The sequence below is a fragment of the Perognathus longimembris genome, chromosome 3 (assembly GCF_023159225.1).
Source record: "Perognathus longimembris pacificus isolate PPM17 chromosome 3, ASM2315922v1, whole genome shotgun sequence".
NCBI classification, from domain to species: domain Eukaryota; kingdom Metazoa; phylum Chordata; class Mammalia; order Rodentia; family Heteromyidae; genus Perognathus; species Perognathus longimembris.
This window is the reverse complement of record NC_063163.1, coordinates 115,389,120-115,415,374: the sequence shown is the minus strand read 5'-3', so window position 1 is coordinate 115,415,374 and position 26,255 is coordinate 115,389,120. Positions and strand designations below refer to the sequence as shown.

Below are 26,255 nucleotides of genomic sequence, written 5' to 3'. Positions count from 1 at the left end.
CCCTCCTGCCACATCATCCGATCCCCTCACGCACGCGATGGGACCGCCATAGGGGATCTCTTGACGTGGAAGCTGCCCCTTTGTAAACCCGTGATGGCAAAGATGCAACCCTCAGTGATGGAAGGTGCTTCACCCAGAGTCCTCTTCACTCTCCCTGGGGACTAGGGTGGGCCTTTCTGGGGACTCAAGGGTACCGGCACTTCTGGTTCCAAAGAGAAGAGGTGGTTCGTTCCCAAGCCACCTGCCTGTGAGTGGAGTTTTCCTCATCTACCAGAACGAGAGGATGCCATGCCACCATGCTGGCTGAAGCCAGACCCCAGGGGCTCAGAGCAGCCTCAAGCCGGCCCCCCACCTCCCTCCACGCCCCTCTCCAACAATGCCGAGCTAATTCCAGCCAATTCTACTTCAAAATAGGAAACCCAGGAAATAATTACTTCAGTCAGACATTATTTACTTAAGTAATTCTTTACTCAAACGTCTTTAGGCTTTATTTTACTAATACTACATAATTACGTAATTGTGTAATTAGGAAGAAATTAAATGACAAATGTTTGCTGAGAACAAATGGGGGAAAAAAAAATAGATCCTTTATTTCCCTGAGTGCTCTCTCCTCTGTTCAGTAGCTGCATTTCCCCCGCCCTTCTCCCAGCCTTCCTCCCTCCAGGTCCCTCCCTCCTCCCAAGTCTCCCTCCTTCCTATCCCAGCTCCTCTTCCTCTTGTGGGATCTAGTGGATTGAATGCGCATGGTGACAGACCTGGGCCCCATCAGCCTGTGAGCAAACACCTATTAGACGAATGTGTGTAAAGGCTCACTCCTATCGAGCTAACACAGCCCCGCCAAGAAGTGAGTTAGGGCACCTCTGTTTTGTTGTTTTTTTGTTTTTTTTTCTGGCTTCAATGAGATCCAGCCCACAGCAGGCCTGAACTACTGAGTTCCACAGCCAGCCTGCTTAGAGGAGGGACAGGCCCAGTGGCTGGAGCAAGTGGAGAATTCATACCTGCTTCACCAGCTCCCCAGGCACCCACAATACTGGTCTCAAAATATGCAGAAAATAGGCCTGGCACTCCCCCCCACTTGATGGAGCTACCTGTGGGGGGGGGGGCTCCACCGGCCCTCTGGCCCACCCCACCTTCTCCAACCTCAGCAGCTATGCAAGCCAGTGGAGCTTCCTGCAGGCAAGCAAATTCAATCAATTCACCACCCACCCAACCCCTATGGAGTGTGCCTTTTGTTCAAGTGCTCAGGGGGACACAAAAGAACAGGCAGGCCACCAAGATGCTCATTAATATGTCAGCTCTTTAGAACTGGGCTTGGAGAGCTGTGGTATTCACAGTAGCAAGTTTCTGAGGCCGGTCTGCCAAAAAAACCACACACACCACACACACACACACACACACACACACACACACACACACACACACACACACACACACACACCACTTCTAAATGTCCCCAGCATCCAGTAAGAGTATAATTTCGGATTCAAGGTTGTTCAGGCCCATGTCCTGTCTCCAAGCACTTATAATTCATGGCTCTGGACAAGTTCCTTCTTCATGCCCCACTTCCGTCCTCTCCAGAGTGAAAGGGGAATGAGTGACGCACACCCTACTCAATGGTGCTGAGCATTAAATGAGTCACTGGAACAAAGCTCTCAGAACAGCACCAAGTGGGGTGGAAACCATGATGATGGTTGTCAAGGCATCCATTCGAAAGCCAACCTGGACCAGCCAATGCTGCCGGTCAAGTGTCCCTCCTCCCTAGACAGCACGGGAGAACCCTTCCCACCCTCGCCAGCCTGAGTCTACTGGGACTTAGGAGCTCCAGACACAGGGCTTGGAGAAGAGGAAGAAAGTAAAGGAAGATGAGTCACTGGGCAGAACAGGGAACTCTCCACAGGAACTCCTCTGAGAAACTTCTCACTCTGGGGTCCAATCATAAAAGACAGCACGGTGTCCCTATTTGACAGTCTTGAACATCTTTTGAGGCTGGAGAGGTGCCTCAGTGGTAAAGTACCTGCCTAGTTAGCACAAGGCCCCCGAGTTCAAACCCCAGAACCATCAAAATTAATCAAAAATTAATCAATAAAAAGTACTTTGAGATTGTCTAAAGAAAAAAGGAAACTAGATATTAGAGTCCCTTCCTTCAGTCTTCTTTCATTGGTTTCATTTTCTGTTTGTTTTGGTTTTTGCCAGTCCTGGGGCTTGAACTCAGGGCCTGAGCACTGTCCCTGGCTTCTCTTTGCTCAAGGCTAGCACTCTGCCACTTGAACCACAGCGCCACTTCTGGCCTTTTCTATATATGTGGTGCTGGGGAATCGAACCTAGCTAGGGCTTCATGTATACGAGGCAAGCACTCTACCACTAGGCCATTTTTTAAAAAGAAGAAAGAAGGAAGGAAGGAAGCAAAGAAGGAAGGAAGGATGGATGGATAAAGACCACAAACAAAAGCTGGTGTGTCGGGAAGGTGGAGAACCTTCCACACAGGTGAAGAGACAGCTTCTAAACATCTCCCGTTGGAGAGTGGGCGAGGAAACTGTGCGTGCAGGCTGCAACTTGACCCTTTCTTTGACAAGCAATGACCTTGACCATCTGACAAGCCACGGAAAAGACAAGTCCAAGAACCTGGCTTTCTTCTACTCCTTCATGCTATCTGTAGAAGGAAGAGCAACACTCCATAGCCCTGACCCCAGCTCACCACGTGGCATCTCAGCGACCCTGGACAAGCTGTGCCGTCTTTCTGAGCCTCCGTTTCTTCAGAAATCAGGTCTTAGACGATGATCACAATTCATGAGATTGTTTAAAAAAAAGAAAAGACGTGTGTAGCTAGGCACCAGTGGCTCATGCCTTTCATCCTTGCTAGTCAGGAGGCTGAGATCTTAGGATTGCACTTCAAAGCCAGCCTGGGCAGGAAAAGTCCATGAGACTCTTATCTCCCATGAACCACCAGAAAACCGGAAGTGGCACTGTGCTCCATTGCTAAAGCGCTAGCCTTGAACTGAGGAGCTCAGGGACAGTGCCCAGGCCCAGAGTTCAAGCCTCATGACTGACCAAAAAGAAAAGAAAAAAAGATGGTGTGGAACGTTGCATTATCAGATGCTCACCTCAGGGTTCTGTCTCATCTGGGGAATGTGATAAACAGTCACCTGTTTGTGCGTTGCTTATCATTGCTTTCTGGAACCCCCACTGGCCCTGTTTTCACAAATCAGATCAGGGAAAGAGTGGGGTTCGCAGCCCTGGGCTTCCTTCCACCTTGTTCATCTTCTCCCCCATCCTGCAGGCTGCAATGAGGTCTGCAGAATTCGGGGGGGGGGGGGGTGGGTGCTAAGGAGGGAGGGGATGGAGGGGCACTGGGAGCACTGCAGGAGTTGGGTGGGGCCTGTGGTTGGCCAGCCAGGAAGGACTGTGGGCTTCCAGACAGAAGGGAGAGTTAGGCTCCCCGGAGCGTTCGCCTCGCTAACCGGGAGATCCACTTCCACCTGTTGAGGAGGAAATGATAAACCCCTCCGTTCCAGAATCTTCCACTCATACTTCCTCCTGCCTTGGGCTCATCTCTCTCGTCGACACAGATACAGCCCACACTGAGATCTGGGGGTGCGCCGTGCGGTGTTCACTGGGGCTCTCGCTCCGGCGGCCGCCTCCCACTGGGCCCTGCCTTTGTTCTGGGTCTGAGGAGGTGGCTGAAGTCGATGTCCTCCACCTCTACCTCCCAGCCTCGCCTGCGTAGCCTCCGCCTTCCCAGGACCAGTGGGGCAAGAAGAGCCACAGCCTCTCTGCCCAGGCCCATTCGTGTCCACTTCAGTTCCGCGTGATGGGCATTCACAGTGGAACGAGGGAGGCCTCAGAGCTCTGCGTGTGTGTTTGCATGTGTGTCCGTGTGTGTCTGCCTGTTTGTGCATGTGTCTCTATGTCTGTGTGTGTGTGTGTGTGTGTGTGTGTGTATTGAGGTGGTGACAGGTTTACCCTGTGATGGGCTAAGTACGTAGTCATCTTTGTTGACTCATCTCACATCTTTTAAAAAAAAAATGAACTTCAGGACCGCTTTGACTGTTGCAGCGAACACATTGCAGCCAGTCGATACTGATCGATGGGTGACCTGAGTGAGCGCTTGAATTCCAAGTTTCTCACAAGTCGAGTCCTCGGGGCCAGGGGAAACCTTGCCCCACCATTCCTCAGCCCCTGGAGCCTTCCGGCTGACCTCTGCCCCTGTCTCCTGGGGCTGGCTGGCGGGGGCTGGTTCTCCACACAGCAAGTCTGCAGCTAGCACGTCCCCCCCCCCCCCCCGCCCCCAGCGTGCCTCGGACAGCCGAGGACGGGGACGGCCGGTGCCCGGGCCTGCCTGCCTCCCGCTCGCCGCTGCAGAGCTAATCGCCTCCCCTGTGGACTCCGGCCTCCCCTTAGCTCCCGCCCCTGCGTCCTGCCTACTTGACCCAGCTCCCTGGGGCCCCAGGCTGCCTGCTGGCTGCCCTAGGGGGTAGCACAGGTGAGCACACCTGGGCAGGACCGGGGAGATCATCTCTCCCAGGAAGGTGACCACTGCCCAAACCCCTTAGGATGGAGGAGAAGCTGAGGAGAGGAGCCGGGGAGAGGAGGGGGTGGGACTTCCGGGAAACCCCAGAGGCTGCAGCTACCCCGGCACCTATGGAAGTGTGGTCAAGCCCAGAGCTTCCCCGGCCCCCAATCAATGAAGGGCAATGGAGGAGCATAATTAGCATCTCTCCCCTTGCAGAAGAGGAAACCAATTTGAGTTCTCGCAGAGGAAGGAGTTGCTCCCCGTGAGGGGGCTTTGCTTCCTCCGGTGAGTTCTAGGTCTCCCGAGTTAGTCCCCGCACTGTGCCGCTGCACAGCTCTGGGTGGGAAACCCCGGATCTGGCGTGCTGCAGGACAAGGTTTGCCTTCCCACTCCAGAGGACGCTGGAGCTCGGGTGACTCCGGCTCCGGCTGCCCCCTCCTCGCTCTGGCCCGGGAGTCACCTGTCACTCCGTTCCCAGGTGTAGGGCCCATGCTTTCCACGTCTCTGGTCTCTGAGTCTCCACGTTCCCAGGTGCAGAATCTTACATAAAGAAGATGCTCAAACGCTGCACTGTGCTAGAGGAGTGGTTCAGTGGTAAGAGTGCCTGCCTACCAGCCGTGAGGACCCAAGTTCAAATCCCAGTACCACCAAAAATAACTACATTTTCTTATAATGGGTGGAGGAGGTTGTAGTGCTCTTGTCATTTGTGGGATGTTAAAAGAGTTCAGAGAAGCTGGGTGCTGGTGGCTCATGCTTGTAATCCTAGCTTCTTAGGAGGATAAGATCTGAGGGTCCTATTTATTTATTTATTTATTTATTGATTGATTGATTGATTTATTGCCAGTCCTGGGCCTTGGACTCAGGGCCTGAGCACTGTCCCTGGCTTCTTTTTGCTCAAGGCTAGCACTCTGCCACTTGAGCCACAGCGCCACTTCTGGCCATTTTCTGTATATGTGGTGCTGGGGAATCGAACCCAGGGCCTCATGTGTATGAGGCAAGCACTCTACCACTAGACCATATTTCCAGCCCCTGAAGGTCCTGTTTCAAAGCAGGCCCGACAGGAAAGTCCATCAGATTCTTATCTCCAATGATCCACCAGAAAACCGAAAGTGGTGCTGTGACTCAAAGTGGTAGAGCATTAGCCTTGAGCAAAAGAGCTCAGAGACAGAGCCTAGTTCCTGAGTTTAAGCCGCACAACTGACGAAAAAAAAAAGGAGAAAAAAATCAGAATAGCAAGAAGATGAACACAAAAGGGAATAACCAGTCAGAAGGCTTCCTTGGGGCCATCTAATTGGGTGAGTAGATGAGTCCTGTGTTTTATATGGGCAAAGCGAAGCACAGTGGTACTTTGCCAGGGCCACAGAACCAGCCTCTAGCAGTTCAGGACACACAGGGTCTGATTCCAGGAGGTGTGCCCTTTTGCCAAACACACAAACATACCCGCCCTGTGAGGCCAGTTTGAGTCACGTTGGTAATCGTTTTAAAAGAGAACTGGCACAAAAGGGCCTAGCACAGTGGCTCACACCTGTCACCCCAGCTGCTTGAGAGGTAGAGCTTGGAAATATAATAGTTCAAGGCCAGCCTGGATTAAAAAAAAAAAATTGAGACCCAACCTCTATCTTAAAAACCAAGTCATGCATGGTGGCTCACATCTGTAACCTCGGTTACACTGGAGCCATAGGTAGGGGCCATCTTGGAGGAAAAAATGAGTCCTTATTCAAAAAATAAGTGAAGCAAAAATAACCGAGCAATCATAAGGCTCAGAGTTCAAACTTCAGTACTACAAAAAATTTAAAAAAACAAACAAACAAGAAATGGAGCCATGCTCAGTATCAGTCATCATACAAACCCAAACCACAATGGCATCTCACCCAATACCTAAGAACAAGTGTCAGTGAACTATAGAGAGCGGGAAACTTCGTAGCCCACGTGACCTGCTCGTAGGAACGCAAAATGGTGCCACTCCTGTGGGAAACAGTAAAGTCGTTCCTCAAAAACAAAAAAAAACAAAAAAAATTAAAAATAGAATTGCCGAATGATTCAGTACTTCTCTTCCTGGGTGGATATACAAACGGAATAAAAACAGGAACTTGAGGAGACATCGTCCACCCGCGTTCCCTGCCCCATTATTCACAACACACCACGGCAGAAGCCACTCAAACGTCCATCGACAAATGAGCGGCCAGAGGAAATGCATGCATACGTATTCCACGCTGCGCGCTTTTGCCACCATTAAAGACGCACCTTCCCCGACACCCGCCCCCCCTTCTGGTGGAACCTACGTTCTTTGAGTGGGCCAGGCCCAAGAGATGATGCCTCCTCTCCGTGGGCGTCTCCTCCCTCGCGTTCCCGTGGACGAGACGGGTGTGGAGGAGGCCAAGCTGCCCTTGGAACTCATCTTTCCTGCCCTGCACTAGCAGGCCCCAAGTCCCAGGCAGGGAAGGGGCAGGGCTGTAGGCCACCAGGGAGTCTGCTCCTCACTGGCGCCCCCTAGAGGGCAACAGTGGAGGTTGGCTGCTAAAGGCATAACCGGCACCTCATCCTCTCCTTTCTCCTCTTCAGACACCCTGGGCAAGGAGTAGGTTGACTTGTCACAGGTCATCTGTGTGCTTGGGGGCGGGGGTGTAAAAGGGGGTACACGCAGGAGTGGGGAGGAAGTAAAGGCTGTCTCCCCAGACAGCCTGCCTGGTGCTAATTGCCTGTTGCCCAGCTGCGGACACAGCTTCTCCAGCGAAGACCTCTCGGTGCAGATGAGTCACAGACCAGCCCCATCCAGCTGGGCTGGCCTGGGGTCTGGCTCTCGCCTGTCAATCCTGACATCTTCAGTGGATAATGGAACGCGAGGATGTGAGAGGCAGAGCAGGTGCATGCTAATGAGGAGATCAATTTTAATTATGATTTTAATTAAACACCCGATCCAGTAGGAAATATGACAAGAACTAGGCTGGGGCTGTGCAATCGGAAAGGAGGGGAGCAGAGCAAGAGGGAGGGGGGGCCAGGGAAAGCCGGGGGGCCGCCCAGGCTTCCTCAGGATTTAAAAGAGGAAAAGGGCAGCGCTGCTGGGAAATAGAGAGAAACCTGTGTGACTTTCACTGCACACCTCGCCAGCCCTGCTCTTTACAGAGCGCTGAGATGCCAGGCTCCTGGAGGAGACACGCCCAGCCGGGAGGAGACCCCAGAGGCCGCCAAGCTCCGCCCCTTCATGGGGAAACTGAGGCCCAGAGGGAGATGTGACCCTTCTTCATCCGCTCCCCATAAAATACTGGCAGGCCTCCAATGAAGTCCTTACTGTGCCTGATAGTCATGCCACCGACTCCCTGTTTATGAAGCCAGAGAGTTTTGTTTGGACAGAGCTGGGTCTGTCTCCCCAGCTCCAAACCCTTCATGGACGCCCAGGCTGCCGCCCCGAAGCTTCCTCTGGTGTCGGAGAGTCCCATAGAACACCGGACCTTCCCAAACCCCAAACCCCACAGGGCTCCCCCCCCCCCGGGGCAGCGCCCAGCACCCAGGAGATACTCAGGAAACAGGCACCCTAGAAATAAAGTCCTTAACGATTAGTGAGGAGTGAGATCGAATTCTTTATTCTCGGTTGTCCCTTTTCATTTTAACTTTATGTTTTTTGAGATATAACCTGCAAATAAAAGTCATGTGAATCCAAGGCGCACCTGTTACATTCTTGACAGATGTCTCTTAGCAAAGTGTACTTCAAGTCTGTAATTCACCATTGTTAGCTGCAATCACCGGGCTATGAGTCGGCTCTTTAGGATTTCCTTCAGAACTCAGTTTATGCCCTGTGTCTTACCTCTGCGTGTTGTGTGCCGTGCAGGTCCTGCCTATGTGTGTGTTTTGTGTATGCGTAGGTAGATGATAGGAGCTGATGGGAAGAGGAAACTCACAGAGGCCTAGGAACTGACTCTATATAAAATTCAATAATGGATGACGATAGAGTACTGCTGTAGAATAAAGCAGAAAGGCAAGAGGCTTCATAGATGAGTGCTGTCCAAGGGAACTGGTTGTGGGGGGAGGTGTAGATTTGAACTCAGTGCCTTCGTGCTATCCCTTAGCTTTTTCACTCAAGGCTGGTGACCTACCACTTGAGCTATAACTCTACTTCCGGCGTTTTGGAGATAAGAGTCTCATGAACTTTTCTGCCCAGGGGTGGCTTCAAACCGCCATCCTCAGATCTAAGTCTCCCGAGTAGCTAGGGTGACAGGTGCGAGCCACGAGAACCTGGCTCCGTGTGTGCTGATGTGAGCGTTCTGCGCCTCCTCTGCCTGACCTGGGAGCCCACCAGCCGCAGGTGGGCCTGAGCACCTGAAATGGGGGGGCTTCAGGGCTGAAGCACCGAAAGGTTGGATAGATTCCGTTTTAACTGAGTTCCCCTTAGCTCGTTTGAATCACCCTGCTGGATGACAGAATGGTAATCAAATTGTTTCTTTGTACCGCCGAGGAAACTGAGGTCCCGAGAAAGAGCCATTGAACGGCACTCAATCTTATCCACTGGCACCTTGATCCAGCCCCTCGAGACTCGACCCTACAAGGGCCTTCTGGTCCTCCACCAGATGTCCCTGAGGGGTGCGACAGGATCCCGCCACAGGGGACAAAGACCCAAACGATCCATTCCAGTTTTTTTCCAGATCGACTTGGGCTGGCAGAGCTGGAAGTGGAGGCAAGAGCTCGGGGAGGGGAAATAGCCCAGCTGTTTACTCCTCGCATTTTCTCTGCTCCCAGTGCCCTGGCAAGGAGATCCCATCTGGTTTCTTCGCCTACATAATGTGAGGTCTCCCCTCCCTGGCTGCCTGCAGCTAAGGCCTCATCACTGGCGTGAACGGAGAAGCCAAATTGGAGACAGTGGCAGAAGTTAATTGAGATTAGATGGGCTTGTTCCGGGCCCACAGTCAGTACAGATGCTGCAGAGCCACTTAAGCTAGAGCCTCTTGGAAGTGCTCTTTTCCCCTCCCTCTCCGCCTCCCTTCCACCCTCCCCACGGCAGAGCCCCCAGAGGCTCCGGAAAGGTATCGACTGGGCTCTTTCTCCCCATCGCATGCTGTGACTCGGTGAAAGCTCAACCTTTTCCCCGATGAATGGCGTCACCTGTGGGAGGCATGGAGAAAGTGGGGGGGCCTCTGAACCCCACTGCAGCACACCCATCTCATCTCGCTGGCCATCTCCCCCCTCCTCTCCCCTCCTTTGCTGTATGCATCATCCTTCGGGCTGTCGGTAGATGAGGGAAAGCCGGGGCACCCACAAATGACGGTTTGCCGTCAGGACACAAAGCCTCTTCCTTGTCACAACACACTTCGGGCTCCCAGATTGGCAGGGATAAAGAATCAAATGGAAGCACAGGCTACGCATGCCCCCCCCCCCCGCCCCGCGGCCGAGAACTCCCCCAGCCTGCCCCCCAAGGCTCCCTAACTGTCTGACAATTGAATTCCACGCTTCAGATCGACTCCCGGTTCTCAGAGTCTGGGAACTAGTTCACCAGGAGTGGCTTCTAAGAAAGAATGTGTTCAGAATTCTCTGTTCCTTTCCAGTAAGTAAGGGATCAAGAACAGGCACTTAAAGCAATTTCCATCTGTGAGTCTGAAAGCCTTCTCCTCCTCATCCCGAGTCTGAGCAGGTTCTTTATCAGCCATGTCCTGGGGGGCAGTCCCAGACTCCATGCAGACACTCAGGACCCTCCAGGGAGGCCGGAGACGGCCTGGCCACGGATGCAGACATCTTCCTGGGAAGGAAGATGTCTTCCTGCTGAGCCACGACTGCCTGGCTGTCAGAGACCTGGTTGCTGAAACAGACAAGAACGTAAGAGACAGCCTGCTGACCTACTGGGGCGCAGGGGAGGGAGGAGCATGCGGGGTGAGAAGCAGGCCACGGGCGAGACAGGCTATGAAGCTCTCGGCAAGGGAAAGGGCCAAGGAGGGACAAGATGGGTCACCTCTCTGGGCTGACCCTTCTCACTCTAAGTGGGGTCTCCGTGGGAGGATGAAATGCTTTCCCTCACAGAACTGACAGGGTCACCTCATGGCTCCAACTCTGTGGTCCTCTTTGCTCCTTTCTGAAGGATCCTCTTCCAGACAGTGGCCTAGATGTTAAAGATACCAACTAACCCGGTCCTGGGACTCCTCCTGCCTTTTTCAGGGCATTGTAGCAGTCGTTGGGTACCTGCTGGGCTCTCTTCTTTCTCCTCACCACAGAAGCCCTCTTCTCTTGCTAAAGTAGCTACCCGCTTCTCTTTTCAGGCCGCTCTACCTCTGGAGAACAATGGCTCTGGATAATAAAGGAGGACTATGGGGAAGAAATGGCAGGAGCGGGAATAGAAGCAAAGGTGGTGGCACCTCATGACTCTTCGTGGATATTAGACTGTTGCTTGGCTTTTTTTTTTTTTGTCTGCCTCCTAACAGGTTGCATCCACCTTGAGTCCTTGAAGATAAGTTGTGTTTAGCCAGGTGCCAGTGGCTCACACCTATAATCCGAGTTACACAAGGGGCTTAGATCTGAGGATCGTGGTTCAAAGCCAGCCCAGGCAGGAAAGTCTGTGAGACCCTTATCTCCAATGAACCACCAGAAAACCAGAAGTGGTGCTGTGGCTCGGAGTGGTAAAGCACTAGCCAAAGAGCTCGGATCCCAAGTTCAAGCCCAACAACCAACAACAAAAAACAAAAGAGCAGCTTCCCCTCACCCCCCATCCCACTCACCTGACTACTCCATCAATCAGAGGTACTCCAGACCCCACACAGACTCTGGGGGGCACGCCTACCAGGTACCTGCAGGGCACTGCATTCAAAGCCAAATAAACCCACCACACTCTGAGTGATTGTAAATCGCATGCCCACACAGTATTCTTGGGAGCAACCGCGAAAGGAAACCAGCAGGGAGGTGAAGGTCTCAGCCGGATGGCCGAGGAGGTCCACATCTTGCCACTCACTCCGCACAAATGTGTCTTCTGCGCCGAGCCACTACCCAAGCCCAAGCTACCCAAGCAACGCCATCCCTTCCCGGCAATTACGTACGGACAAGCCCTGACAACATCCCCCGCCATGCACAGGCCGCCACCAAACCTTAGAGATGAGAATCCTTACTGATCTTCTCCTCCAGGCGGAGTGGGAGGCAGGGTAGGGTGTGAATAGAGCTCTTTGTCTCTTGAATTGGAAGATGTTGCAATCATGGCTCAGAGCGTAAGGAAAATGCTGCCAGTTCATGAGCAAATCTAGCCGGCCCCTTGCGCCCTATTCCTTAAGCTTCTTCCCAGGTACCAACCATAACAAACGTATCAGCCAATTTGTAGTGAGCACCTCCCACAAAGGAGGCCTCTCAATAGACTCAATGTTGTGCAAGTCAACATTCCTCACTTCGCCTGAAGGAGTTTACATCTCTCTCGAGGCCAACCCGGCAGCGCTGATAGGATGCCATGAGCAGCAAGGGCTGGGGTATAGGCCAAGGACTACGGAAAACAGCAGGAAGAGGTCGTGATGGAAGAAAGGATGCGAGACGCCATCAAAGTCACTGGACTTGAGTGCAGGCTCAGAGGAGCATTTGGATTTTGTTGAACAGAGGTGTCTTACGGGAGACATTCTAGATGCATGGCTCTAAGCACTTCATATTCTTTTTCTGTTTTGGTCGGTCGTAAGGCTTGAACTCAGGGCCTGGGCACTGTCCCTGAGCTCTTCGGCTCAAGGCTAGTGCTCTACCACTTTGAGCCACCACACCACTTCCAGTTTTCTGGTGGTTCATTGGAGATAAGAGTCTCACAGACTTCCCTGCCCGGCTGGCTTTGAGCCGCCGTCTTCAGATCTTCCCTCCCTGAGTAGCTAGGATTACAGGCATGAGCTACCACCAGAGCCCCGCCACTTCACATTCTTGAGCCCTTTAATCCTCAAAGCAAGCCTACTACATAGATGTTGTTATACCCTGCTCCATTTTGCTAGAAGAGAAAACTAAGATACATAGACTTCTCCTTGCTGACTTAGCTAGTCACTACAGAAGGTAGGAGTGCCACACTGTGATACACAGTTACGTGTTTTCTCTACCAGTACTGGGATAGGATAGAATAGGTTGCAATAGCAAACAACCTCAACGTCTCTTAATATAACACCGGCTTGTTCCTGCGCCTCATATAGTATGTGAAACTCGTACCTGCTGGGGAGTCCTCCACACAGCCTCTCTGGACTCGGCAATTAAGAGGCCCCAGGGCCTTGCTTTTGCAGAAAGGAAAGAAAGAAAGAGACAGACAGACAAAAGCAGACCACAGAGATGGAGAAACTGAAATATCATGTCTGGTTATTTTCCCCTACTGAAAGTCATATATTTCATTCACTAGATCTAATCACCTAGCCCTACCTACTTGTAAAGAGGAAGGAACATATTGGGGAGCAGATGGGATATTTGCTGAGACTGTATATACTCAGCACTACACTATATGTTCTACCATGTCTCCAGACTCAGTCTTGGGCCCTCATCTTCCCCCCTTCCACCCCCCACAGTATCTATAGAATTCGATTTCTCAGATTTATATAATATTTAGCCCAGATCTCAGGCTCATTTCACAGAGCCAATCTTGTCTGTCTATCTGCCTCCTTGACATTTTCAAAAGGAGGTGCCAAAGGTTCTTAAATGCAATATACTCAAAAGAAAACCCTTGGGACCCTCCCCCATCCGTTTCTCTCCTCCTCTACTCCATCACACTTCAATAAGTCATACCAACATCCACTTAGCCATCCCTCTAGGAATCTGGGGGTGATACCCACGCCCTCCCTTTTCTTCCCATATTCAGCCTAGTGCCAACTTCTGGAAAGTCTATCTTCAAAATATTATTAAAAATACCAGTACAATCACACCTATCTAAGCTGCCATCATCTTTGCCTGGACTAGCTGCAGTAGCAAACTCTCTGTTCTCTCTACTTACTCTCTATAACCCTTCTAGAACATTCTCCCTGCTACACCGCCAGGAAGTACACACTAGGTCATGTTACCTCTTCCCTCTGCAGTGGCTGTCCATAATGCTTAGGGTTAGGTCCAAGATTCTTACAGGGGGCTTTCTGGTAGGTTCTTAGCTGGCCTATCCAGACACATGCTGCTCCCATTTCTTGGCCTTCGAATGTGCTTCTTCTTCTTCTTCTTCTTTTTTTTTTTTTAACATGGCACCCCTCAAAATCTCAGGACATTCGATCCTGAATGTCGCCTCTCGAGACAGACCTGTAGGTTTTTGCAGAGTGCAAATGAGGTTCTCCTGATGAGCTGTCTCACCAGACCCCACTCTTGATTTGTAGGACTAACCAATTTGGAATTACACATCTGTTTCTGTGACTTCTTAACAGCTTATGGCTGTGGCATCAGAAGCTCCAAACCAGGGCTGTAGAACACAGGTTTCATCACTTTGTCTCCTGTACACAGAATCTGGCAGATGATAGATCAGTGGTCAATAATGGTTGGATGAGTGAGTGAGCCAATGGAATAACTCTGGCCCTCGAATGTGCCCTCGATACCCAGCCCATGCAGCTAGCACAGAACGGCCTTGCCATCTCCCCAGGCTCTCACTTTCTGTGGATGTGCTCACAGCCAAGGAACGGTCATCTTTAGTTCCCCAATGCTCCCAAGAATGGGTGGATCTGGCTGGGCATCATGGTACATGCCTATAGTTCCAGCACCCAAAAGGCTGAAAAGGATCACAAGGCCAAGCCCAGCCTGAACTACATAGTAAGGCTAAAACAAACAAACAAAAAAAGCCCCAAAAGAGTGTGCAGAGTTAGACAGGCTCTACCCTGAGGGGACCCTGGCCACATCTCTTGAGGCTGAACTGGTCCGAGTCATAGACGCTTCACAGCAGAGATTTCCTCATTCGTTACTAAAGACGGGTTGGTGAGTGACCAGTCTTGCGTGAACCCCTAGCCCAGTGTGCAAGGTTCTTCCACACGCACACATGTCCTTTCTGCAGCTCCACTGCTGCCGTGACCAAATGTCACCATCTCAGTCAAGATGATGACAGGGCTGTGTTTCCTCCCGAGTCTGGAACCAAGAATTCATTTCCTTATCTTTTCTAGCAGGCAGAGGCCACTTGCTTTCTTCAGCTCACAGGCCCTTCCTCCATGAGCAAAGCCAGCAACATTCTCTCTTCTCCCCTCTTCTCCCACGTATAAGGACCTGGGAGTTCATCAAGTCCACGGAGACAAACGGAAGAACATCACCCCGGTTCAGGGTCAACTGATCAGCCACCTTCCTTCAATCTGGAACCTCTTTGCCCAGTAACCCAACACAGCCACAGGTTCTCTGGGAGGACGAATACCTGGCCTACCATCCCTTTCACTTCCTTCTTCTTCTCACCCCAAACTCCAAGTTTCCAGACAAGCTCTTCCCAGGGTGCCTGCCCGTGTCCCAGACTCTCCTGTGACACTGCCAACTTTCTCACCTGAACATGAATCGGAGGGTGCCTGTTACTCTGAATCACCGGAGGAGTAGATAAACCCATATTTATACCGGGCTTTCGGAGACTACAAGGTTGATGGAAAAGAATTTGTGTCTGGCTTCAAAGGTTGATTGCCTAACGTGTAATGATGTGACTCTAAGCAGATTATGTAATCTTTGTAAATTCCCTCAGAAACTTCTTTTTCCTCAACTGTGAAATGGGGCTGTCACAAATACTCTCTGACAAGGGTCACTTAAAGCATCTGGCAAATAGGGCAGTAGCGGTGGCAGATTAGGAGTGATGGCCATCGTAGCAGGATCTCTTTCTAAATCCTAACTCTTCTTGTGCTGTTTTCTTTCATGGCTTTATCTGACATCTTCTCGGGGCCTCAGCTTAAGCACTGTGTCCTCAGGAAAGCTTTCCCCCTCTTTCTCAGGAAGGGATCAAGTGGTGCGTTCCTGTGTATTCCCGTACCTCCACCCTTGTTGCCATCACTGTATCCTTATGTGAAGTTATCTTGTATTCACTCCACCAACACAGTGTAGGAGACAGGACTCGTGTCTTTTTCTTCTTTCTGTCTTCATCCCCCTTGCAATCCCCCCCCCAATCTAGGCCATTCAATATTTAAGAAATGTGGATTGAGAGGAATCTATGCTACTACTTAGAAATTGCCGTAATACTGAATAGTTATTCACTGATTGGTCTAAACGCATATATGATGTCACCCTCTAGTCTCAGTATTCAGGATGGTGAGGTGACTGGTCTTTGTTTCCCAGCATTTATGGTGGTGGTGCTTGTTCAAGTAGAACTGGAACCTGAAGGCAGCTGCAAGCAGAAAGTAGGCTCTCCGGATGGAGGTTCGGCCCCGAGCTGGGAAGATTCCTCTGAGGGGGCCACAGACCAGCCCTCACGTCGCTGAAAAGGCCTCAGGAATGAGACCCCACCAAAAAAAAAAAATCTCTCTACCCAAAGCAGAACAGGGCTGGAAATCATATTTTCATGGGATGTCAAACTTCTCTCCTACCTTAAATGAAAGGTATTATTTCTGAGAGGAGAATGTCACACTCTACCACCAAAATTCTGCTTCCTCAACAAAAACCCCGGCAGTTTCTCTCCACGGCTGGCAGCCCTCCAGCCAAGGCCGACGCTGGGAAATTCACCAGGCCCGATGCAAATCATAAGAGCACAAGGCCCACCGTAATTAAAACAAGGGAAGGCAAACTCCAGAAGCATTTGCCATGCAGAAATGGAATGTGGAGAAGAGAAGACGAGAGATGGTTTTGACAACACACTGGGACCCACAACTGGTCCAATCTTCTCGGGAAATTCACCCCACCATTTTGCCAAATAAACAAATCGCCCCCAAGCTCAGCAAACTCTGGGCCTTTCCCGTAAGGAATGATATCCATCGGCCTTCATCTATGGTATGTATGTAAAAGTAGATCTTCTTAGCTCAAAAAAAAAAAAAAAAAAAAGCTATCCATCCCTTGTCTCTGAGCTATTCCTACTGGAGAAGACTGAATCTTCTTTCTGATTCACTCTGCCCTGAGATAGAAAGCTCTGCACAGAGCTGAATAAGTAAGGTGGAGAGGGTGTCAGACAGTGACTGCATTCAGATAAGTGAGAAGCTGTCTATACTTTTTAATGAGTGAGAGAATGCTAGGGAGAAGAGGCCAGAAAGTGGCTTTCTGTCCCTGGAGCTTTCTGTTGTGTCAACTTCTGTGTGTGTGGCCTAGGGGCTGATCATGCTCTAAATTCCCAGAGTCTCCTGAGCACTAGATGCTTACCTAGCTGGCAGGCTCTCAGCAAGGACATCTGCCCACTTGGGCCACATCTTCTTAGATGGGAAGGATTTAGGTCCTACTGATTCTCCCTAGCCACTCCCAGAGGCTCTTTCCTCCTGACAGAGTTGTGAGTCTGCTCTGGGCATCACCCAGATGATTAGCTCACGGGTTCTGTGTCTTGTAGGGGCCCTGTGGCTGGGCTCGGGCGCCAGCCTGTTCCAGCCTACTGCTCTCAGTGTCACAGATCCAGCTCACTCCGAGTCCAGGCGCCCAGCTGTTCTGCCAGTATGGATCCAAGGGCTAACCTATGGGTGTCCTGCAAGCTCTCTTGGCAAGGCATCGATATCCAGATGTTCCCTCCTACCAGGCCCCCCTCCAACCAAGCCAACCAGGGGTGCCAAGCCCTCATGTAGCGCTGGCTGGATTTCTTGGAGGACCCTTCTCCTCTGTCACGGGAAAACTCCCCGCAAGAAGGAGAGTCCTCCTCCTAGCCAAGGACTCTCCTCACAACAGCACTCCCCAGCCCGCCAGCCCCGGGATCACCTCACTCCACCGCATGCCTGGGGGCTGTATGCAAACATTTGCTTTGATTTGTAAAATGATCCATATAATTAGGGAAAAGAGTTAAATAAAGGGACTGATTTCAGAGAGCAGGCTCTTAATGACACTAATACCTGACAAAAGGGGTCATTATGATGGGCTAATGGGCCTTGCCTGGCGTTCAGCTCTCTCAGGACACAATCCAACACACTCAATTATCTGCTAATCAGGGCCATTTTGTCAGAGGTTATTGCCCTGAAGTATCAATTATAGGAACATTATTAATACTTTATGGAGAAACCACTTGCATGAAAGTGTTAAACTCATGGGGCAAGCCCCTCCCCCAGCACACCCACCATGTGCAGTCTCTTTTCTCTTTCACTTGGCTCCCCAATTGGGGCTTTCCACGACCCACTGGGTCTATTGAGAAGAAGCCAGGGCTGTGATGATGTTCCCAAATCTGTCACCTGTGACCAAGCTGGCAATCCCAACTCTTAATGCCACCAGCTGGCAACAGTGGCTTAGCCCAAAGCCAAGGCATTACTGACTCAAGGTGGGGGAGGGAATCAGGAGGCATTGGGCTGGAAGAACCGTAAGATAGGTGTGCACATGTGTATGTGAGGAAGAGAAAGGGGGAGAGAGAGAGAGAGAGAGAAGAGAGAGAGCCAGTCCCTATTCTTTTTTACTCTCCCTCCTCTCCTTTAAATAAAGTAGAAAGATGGGCAAGTGGTTCCCCGTTTCTGGGCTTCTGCCTAGGACAGTCTATGCTGCATCCCAGAATTCTCTTTCCATGCTGGGCACGTGGGCATTTCACCAGGAGACACTATCTATCCATTCTGAGCAGTACAGGAGACAAGAGAGAGGAGAACACACTTGGGAGTCCCTTAAGTCCCCGTGCTAGTTCCCATTCCTGATCCCAAGCTCTGTCCCAGTAGCAGCAGGACCTCAGGCAAGTCACTCCAACTCTCCGAGCTGTGGTTTTCCCACTCTCTGGGGCGACCGGGGCAAGGCATTTTAAAAATTGTTTTTAACATGGAATGCTTCACAAATCTGCATGTCATCCTTGTGTAGGGGCCATGCTAATCTCGGTATCGTTCCAACCCGAGTATAGGTGCTGCCAAAGTGAGCACGAGGAGATAGGTTTTCAAATGCCCACTGTGCCACTGCCTCGTTGTACAAACTGGAGCAAGTTATGCAGCCCCTCTGAGCCTCCATTTCTCCCATGCAGGCTAGAGAGCCATACGCTAGCACTGTGGTGTGAAGTAAGAAAGGGCACTCATGCTAGGACCATGCTTTTCCCCAACCCCAGAAGCACGATACTTAATGTTGAGGTGAGATTATGAGGTTATTGCTGAATACATAATAAGCCTACATGTTGAAAGAAAATCAAACTCTATCTGTTCCTTCTTCCCTGAATCACCTGGCTATTGCCCATAGAAGAGTTGCTTCATGAGTCCAGCTGAGAAGGGGACAGAGTAGTGGGCCTTTGGGCCCCATTCAGGGGATGAGGCCTGTCAGCCAAGGGGAAGGCACTTCTTGGGAATGGATGGGACTCTTCACTTCCACGGTCCCACGTGCCTGCATCTGGCCATTCCCATCTGGACAACCAACAGAGAGAAGAATCAGAGCCAAAGGATGATAGGCAGTTATGTCTTAAGAGAAAGAGATGTTTCGTTTCTGTTATTGTTGGTTTGTTTGGTTTGCTTCTGATTGCAGCAAAGGAGACTGAGCCCAGGGCCGTGCACATTTGAAACAAGCGCTCTACCGTTGAGCTACAGCCCCAGACCTGGGGAACTGAAATTAAAGACATAGTTTTGTTCATGCATTCACCAAGAGTGCCTCAGCACCAAGAGTTGAGCGATGTGATCACCAGGGAAGAGGGGGAAACCAACTCTAGGCAGGTCATTTGGACTGGAGTTTGGTCTACAGTCTAGTGTACTATCTACCTGTGTCCAGAACTTCCTGTACTGCCTGCTAGCCATGGAATGCGAGTTGTTTCATCAGGAAAGCAAGCAAACCTAAGGATGGAGTGCATAAAAATTCAGTGTCAGAAGAATCATCAAAAGAAAAAAAAAAAAAAGACGGTCATCTCCAGTCTAACTGAATCAGACATCAAAAAGAAAAGGTAGATTTCAGGTATCCCTGAAAGGTATTATGCCAAAGGTCTTAGAAGTCATTGAGAATGCAGCGGCAAGTGAGTACTACAAACCCTTTTCCTGGAGACCAGGAAGCAGCAGCTGGGGGCATTCGGCTGACTTCAGCTGAGTTCAGAAGGAAACCCAACACTACAGTTCCGTGTCCACTCGGTAGAGCCAACACAGGAACCATCGCTGACAAACAATGTCTCAAAGCCTTACCTAGGGTAGCCTGGCCCAGGCCTCAGAGACAGGAAGTATTAGTTGAAGACCAAAGGTACTAAGAATCTATCGTCCCTGACCCTTGATTACGGCTTATAAATGTGCCTTTTGGTGGGCCTGGGTAATTAGTGTTTGTGTTAAGCAGTTACGGGGTTAAGTGCTACCAGGGGTTTGATCTGGGCTGACAGAGCCTGAGCTGTGGAGTGGGGTGGTTGCCTAGCAACAACACCTGTAGCACATTAGGCAGCCAGTCAGCTTTGTCAACTTCTAGCAGCGGCTTTGTCGAGCACAAGATGGGGGTAGGGGGAGGATTTAGGGGGCACAGAGGTGGAAAGCAGGGCAGGGGGATCTCAGGTTGGAGAGGGCCGTCTATGGCGGAGGAAATCAAGTGCTAAGTGGGAAACCAGTGGCTCCAGAGGAGTCCTCAGCATTTCCTCTCCCCTGGTCCTACAACCCTCACATCTGCCACAGAATGAAGCAAGCACACCCTTCCTCCCCTCAAGCCCTCTCTCAAGCAAGCAGAGGAAAGGAACCACAGAGAACAAAAGCAGCAGCCCCTGAGAGGGGAAAATCCTCCCCCCCGCCCCCCCCCCCCCCCCGCCGCCCCCACTGGGGCGTCTTCCCATGCATTCTTCTGGACATGACCTACGCCGGTCAGCTCTTAGCCCCTCCCCTCCCCTAAATCTTTTTTTTTTCTGTTTTGTTTTTGCAGCCCAGAGGGCAAACAACATCATAGCTGCGGCCTTGATAGAATTCATGGTCTGGTGAGCCCCTGACTTTTGCCAGCATTCCCAGGCTGCCCGTGAGCGGGGTGGAGGGCCCGGGAGGAATGTCGGCAGCCCGAAGGCTTGAGTCGAATCCACCTCAGTTCCTTATACCCCGTGGAGCCTTGGGCCCAATCTCTGCCCTGAGACTCAGCGCGCAGCCTCTGCAGGGGTGGATAATGACGTCTCCCGCTCCACGCACCTTCTGAGGGTCAAAGGAAGCCATCTAAGTGGACGCGTGTGGCCGGCGCTGTGAATCTTCCCACATCTCTAAGGCATCCTTATTACAAAGAGGATGCCAAGGTATCCGCTCTGCGGAGTGGTCTGAGCCAGCGGCTGCTTGGGCCCAATGCTCAGGAAGGAGGAGCGCCCTCATGTTGTGTGGCTGGGGAGGGTGCTGAGAAAAGGGGGAAGCACCTACTCAATGCCTTTATCCGAGGCTCACCGGTTCAAATCCAGCCCCTGGGCCAACCATTACTCTACTCATTGGGTTGGGATTCAGAAGGCCTTTCGCTTATCTGTGACCCACTGGGGTTTTCAGTACACATTTATGCGTGCAGTTCCGAGGGCAGTGAGGGGCTGCCGAACCCGGCTCCCAGTCCCTGGTGCACATCTGCCTCTTCTCTCTTCCGCAAACCAGCGCTGCTCCTTCTAGATGATCTTCTAAAGCAATCTCGTGTCTGAAGGGTGATGTTGTGTGTCCTTTGGGCTGAGAAATAAATTCCAGCCTGCCTGGCTAGATCTGACCCTGCCCGTCCATACCTCAGCTTTCCTTCATAGCTGAGGGAGCAGGAAAGTCTCCTTTAGAACACTGGAGTGGAGACCATTCTCCTGCTCACCCTTTAAATCTAAACCACATCAATTAGGTAGTACGTGTACACACACACACACACACACACACACACACACACACACGAGAGAGATAAAAATGCATAAATATGGAAACATGCGGAGTTAAGGCCCCCTCAGTTGCCGATGTAGCCACTCACCAGCCCAGAATGCACAGAGACTTCTGGGTGGTGGTGTGGGTTTCTGCCTTCGTGGCTGCGGACTTCACAGATAACACAGCCAGGGCAACACACAGTGTGTGCGTGCGCATGTGCGCGTGTGAGGGTGTGTGCAAGTCTCTTGCTCGCTCGCTCTCTCCATGGCTTGCCTGCTCTCTCTGTTGTGCCGTTATTTTTGTGCTCTGGGTTATATATAACTCAAGTCATAATATTTGGGGGGTTGGAAGCCTGCTGTTTCACCAAGAAAGAAAGCATTTGAATATTCTCAGTTCCAGAGAATTCCAAGGGCTCCGGGAAGAGAGTGAAGCGCTTGCCCCAGATTTGTCTGACACATCGCGATCACGTGGACTCCATTAGTGGATGACTGAGGCGTTGAGCAGGCAGCCTAAAGGAATGTTGTAGAAACGATGAAGAGGGGCCCCTGAGTGATGTCAGCAGGCAGCGGGTGCCTCTGGGTGTCCCGGGGCGCTTGCCCCTCCCCCAGCCCCACAGGGAGGGGAGCTCCCAACCCCACCTCCAACATCGATGCCGATCTGAGGGGAATCCAGAGCTAGAGTCGTACGTGACCCCAGGGGAGGTTTAACTCCCCTCATTCAGCTTCTGTCAAGAAAAGCAAGCGTACAAAGGGGATCCCATCCTGATCCTCCGAGTCAGCACGTAGCCCCAAAGAAGCCCTCACGAAGTTGGCATTAGGCATAGCCCATGTTGTCCACAAACTGCGTGAAAGAAGGTGGTATTGCTTTGCAATGTGAACATACACTTGAGGACAAGGAGAGACGCTCCTTTTTCAGATGTTCTAGACACCTTGTGTTAAATTGTGAGTTTCTACCGTGTCCAAAAGTTCTTTATGTGATGTGACATGATATTCTGGAATACATTTCTCCGGGAGACTCAACCCTGTTTCTTTCCTGCCACTTTTCCCTGAAACGGACGGAAGTTTGGGCAGGTTCCAAATTACAGTGAGGTAGCTGGCAGGGGTGGGGGGTGTTGAGCAGATGGAGACTGAGGACAGGCCAGACTGCACAGGATCGTGTAATATGACATGGAGACAAAGGCAGCCCTCAGTGTCAGGGCGCCACGCACCGTCCCTCCCCTCGCCGATGACAGCAGCTGCCTGACACGGGCAGGATGTTCCTGGAAATCACCTCCCATGGATGCCACAGGTCCTGCCAGGTAGAGGGGCCCAGGAACCGGAGAGCAGGGCTCATCAGGCTACCATCTCATCTCCAGCTGAGTTCTAACACTTGCCTCACATTCATAGAATCTGACATATGGTATACATTTTTTTTTTAAATCTTCCAAGTTCCCTAGGCAGCTTTGACGTGAATATTAATACTAACATAATTTCATGATGATTAGAGAACACAATTAGGGGCTATTAATAATGACACAAATAATGACATTTAAGACCTCATTTTAATTTGAGTAATATTCTGTCTGGTGGTATTTAAACAGCTCTGTCTAGCACAATTAGCACAGTACTGGGGTGCAGCCCCTGCTCACTGGATCTGCCAGTCCCACCTCCATTGCAAGGGAGAAAGTCGGGGGACACTGCCCCACTCCTGCGATGGCTGCAGAAAATCAGCATACAGAGTCCAAGTTGGGAAAGACCGCGAAACCATCTGTTGTTCCATCCTGAGGTACACCACAGTCCCAAGAATGAGAGTGTGAGGTCTGGCATTTAATCTTGATTGTCTCCGGGTTTAATCTGGATTGAGGGGCACCCAGGAGATTAGTAAAGCAACCTTGTGGTGTGCCTGGGAGGGTGTGTCCAGGGATGATTGACACATTGGACAGCAACTAGAGTGGGAAGAAGATCCACCTTGAATGTGGGTAGCGCCATCTGATAGGCTGGGGCCTCCATGGAACACAAGCAAGAAGAGGAGCAACTCCTCCCCCCCCCCCCATCCCTCCCCCCCCCCCCAGCACAGGCTCACTCTGCTCTCTCTCTGCTTCCTGGCTGCCAAGAGGTGAGCAGCTTCCTCCGTCAACACTCCCCGCAGGGCCGTGATGTTTCGGCTCACCGTGTATGGGCCCAGAAGCAATGGAGTCAAGTGACTATGGTCAAGAATCTCAGGAACCCTGAGTCAAAATAAACCTTTCCTCTTGTAAGGAAGAGTGCCAGTGTCCACATGGTTAGCTTCTCATTGAAATCCTACTGGACCAGGAAACTGTAGGTTCCACACTGAGTTCCAGGAGCTTCTCTGACACCCTCTCCTTCAATAGCATTATGCTACATCCGTCAGATCATATCTAATGTCCCATCGTAACGATCTCCTTACTTGTCCTACCCTCCCCCAGTCAAGTGACCCACTTTGAGGGGTGGAGCTTTGTCTTCTCTGCCTTTAACCCCTCAGCTTCCAGGTACACAGTTGGCACTCTGTAAGTACCTGCATGATGAGTCAATGGCTAAAACGCTTACATGTTCTCCTCTCCATCCAGCGTGTATTGTTGAAGGCAGTGTCCCATTGTGGCATTATACAGCTGGAGCTCTGAAATGCATCTTTTGGATCCTCATGGCCAGCAGCACAACCTATGAGATGACTGAACTAGCTGTGGGGTGTGCACGAAGGAAGTATCAGTAAACGGAATGGGGCCAACGGCCTTTTCAATGCACATGAACCAAAGTTCTCGACCTGTGAATTTATCAATGGAAGAAACATACCCAGATTCCATGACATGTTCTGGAGTGGTCGAATCAATATGGAAGAATTTGTTGATATGCCAGGACTAGAAGCTAGAATTTCTCTAATTCAAGTCTCCTCATGCAGAAAAGAGGAACCAAAACACCAAACTTCCTGATGAGTAAGAATTCAGAATGAAAGAGAATTGGGCAAGAGGATAGATGAAGAAGAAAGAAGGGTAGGGGGGATGGGAAGAAGGAAGAAGAGGAAAGAAGGAAAGCACATTTGTTAAGCACTGATCCTGTGCCAAGCACATGGCTTACTGAATGTCCATGCTCTTCTTTGATCTTGGCAATAATCCTGTGAGTTGCATGCTATTATTATCCTCATAGTAAAACCCAAGTTCAAAGAAGTTAAAGTCTTGTGCCTGGTAACACAGTGGTATGTGGCTGGGCCATGCTTTCAACCCGTGACTGCCTGACTCCAAACCAGCTCAGGTGACTGAGGAGGACTGAGACCTCATGGGAGGCTTGTGTCACCGAGGAGGAGGCCTCTTGCCCATGGACATCAGAGAGCCTGTTGATGTCCCTCCAGCCTGAGGATCCTGCCGAGCTCACGGGGAAAGAAAGGGAAATCCACTGGCCGAGGGCCAGAACATGGAGCCCTCCAGCTGATGAGGGCCGGAGGCTGGCCTCCTGGAACGAGTGGCACTGGACATGCCCAAAGACAGGGTTGGCAGGTGGCCAACTCGAGGACGGTGCCTTGGCAGAGGCCAGTGGAGCTGCGGAGGCCGGGGCAGAGCCTGTGAGCAATGGGGGAAGTTAAGTGGAACTCTTTCTGGGTAATTGACTCTGTCTGCCCATAGGACCCCTGCCAAGCCCAGGCAGGCCCGGGCCTGACATGCTGCAACCTGTCTGGAGTCTGCTCTGCAGAGGCAGAGCGCCTGGTTGACAGCAGGCTGGTAATTTTGTGCTAAGACTCACCCCTTTGGTTGCAAGCCTCCTTTTGTCTGAATCCCTGATGTAACTCAGGAAACCATCTGAATGCTGGCCAATAGTAGCAGCAGCCGTGGCAGCTATCTAGGCGTTGAACAGAGGATAGAGGGTAGAGAAGACACCAAGCTGAACTTCCCTTCTTACCCGCAGTGAATTATACATACCACACCCACCTACACCACGGCAGAATTCAAGAGCCCAGACAGCTCTGGGTCCTATAACAATGGATTCTGTGACCACAGAAAGCTCCCAACAGCCCAATGCTCATTAATTTTCTCCTGAGACTTAACTGCTTTCTACAGAGAGCGACTGCTCCTCTGATTCCTTCTCCCTTTTCTCTTAATCCACATGTGAGGGAAAATTCTGCCCATCCATTCCTTACACCCTGCATCATCTGTTTTGACGGGGACCTGAGGACATCAAGGCTCTGCCCATTTGGGAAGAAGCAGGAAAGGTAGGCAGAGGGCTCCAGACAGGACACACATGGACGGACATGGAGCTTCCTGGTTCCCTGGGGTGGGCAAAGAAGCACAAGAACGAGTCCAGTGCAAGGCTAGACTGCTTCTCCATCCTGGGGTCCTCCTTGGGTTTGTGGCTGAGTTTTGCTCTTGTTTGCCATGTTTTTCAGCCCAGCTTCCCAACCCCAATCCTTCCCAGTGCTCTGTGGCTCTCCACAGATGGCTAGCATTGATAAAGAGCTTCCCGTGTGCCAGCCATTTTCCTGAGCACTTCACTGGCTTATTTGACTCTTAAAAGTCCCTACGACGACGAGTACTACTTACCATTCCCATTTTATAGATGGAGAAACTGAGGCAGAGAGAGAGAGAGAGCTGTGTAACAGGATTATATCACTAGGGAGTGGCAGGCAGAGGCCTAGATTCTAAATGTCCATTCTTCCTCCTAAGTCTCAAGTACCCACCAATTACCATCTCAGCATTCAGGAGTTTTGAGGCAGGAAGATCTAAAGTTGAAGCCTGTCTAGCAAGTTCCAAGCCAGCCTGGGGTCCATGTTGCCTATACAGAATCACAATGATACTATTATGCTTGCTCGCTCTTCACAAACTTTTGAGGATCCTCCCACCTGTCCCATCAGAAATCTCAACTAACTCCTTTTGGTCGGCTACTTAATACTTTTCTTCTCTGTTCCTTCCAAAGATGACCTGTGGGTACCCTTCAAGCTGAGTTTAGAATGAAAGCCACCGGCTCCCTAGACCAGAGAGCAGCTCAGAACACAAACCCATCTGCCTCGCCCAGATCTTTGTCACTGACAATATC

General features: G+C 51.1%; 1 non-coding gene across 1 annotated transcript; it reads right to left on the bottom strand.

Annotated features, from left to right (window-relative positions):
• Positions 1-18,259: 18,259 nt before the first annotated feature.
• LOC125349756 lies at positions 18,260-18,363 on the bottom strand. Its single transcript, XR_007210572.1, has one exon. It is a non-coding gene; the product is annotated as a U6 spliceosomal RNA (small nuclear RNA).
• Between the last annotated feature and the right edge of the window lie 7,892 nt (positions 18,364-26,255).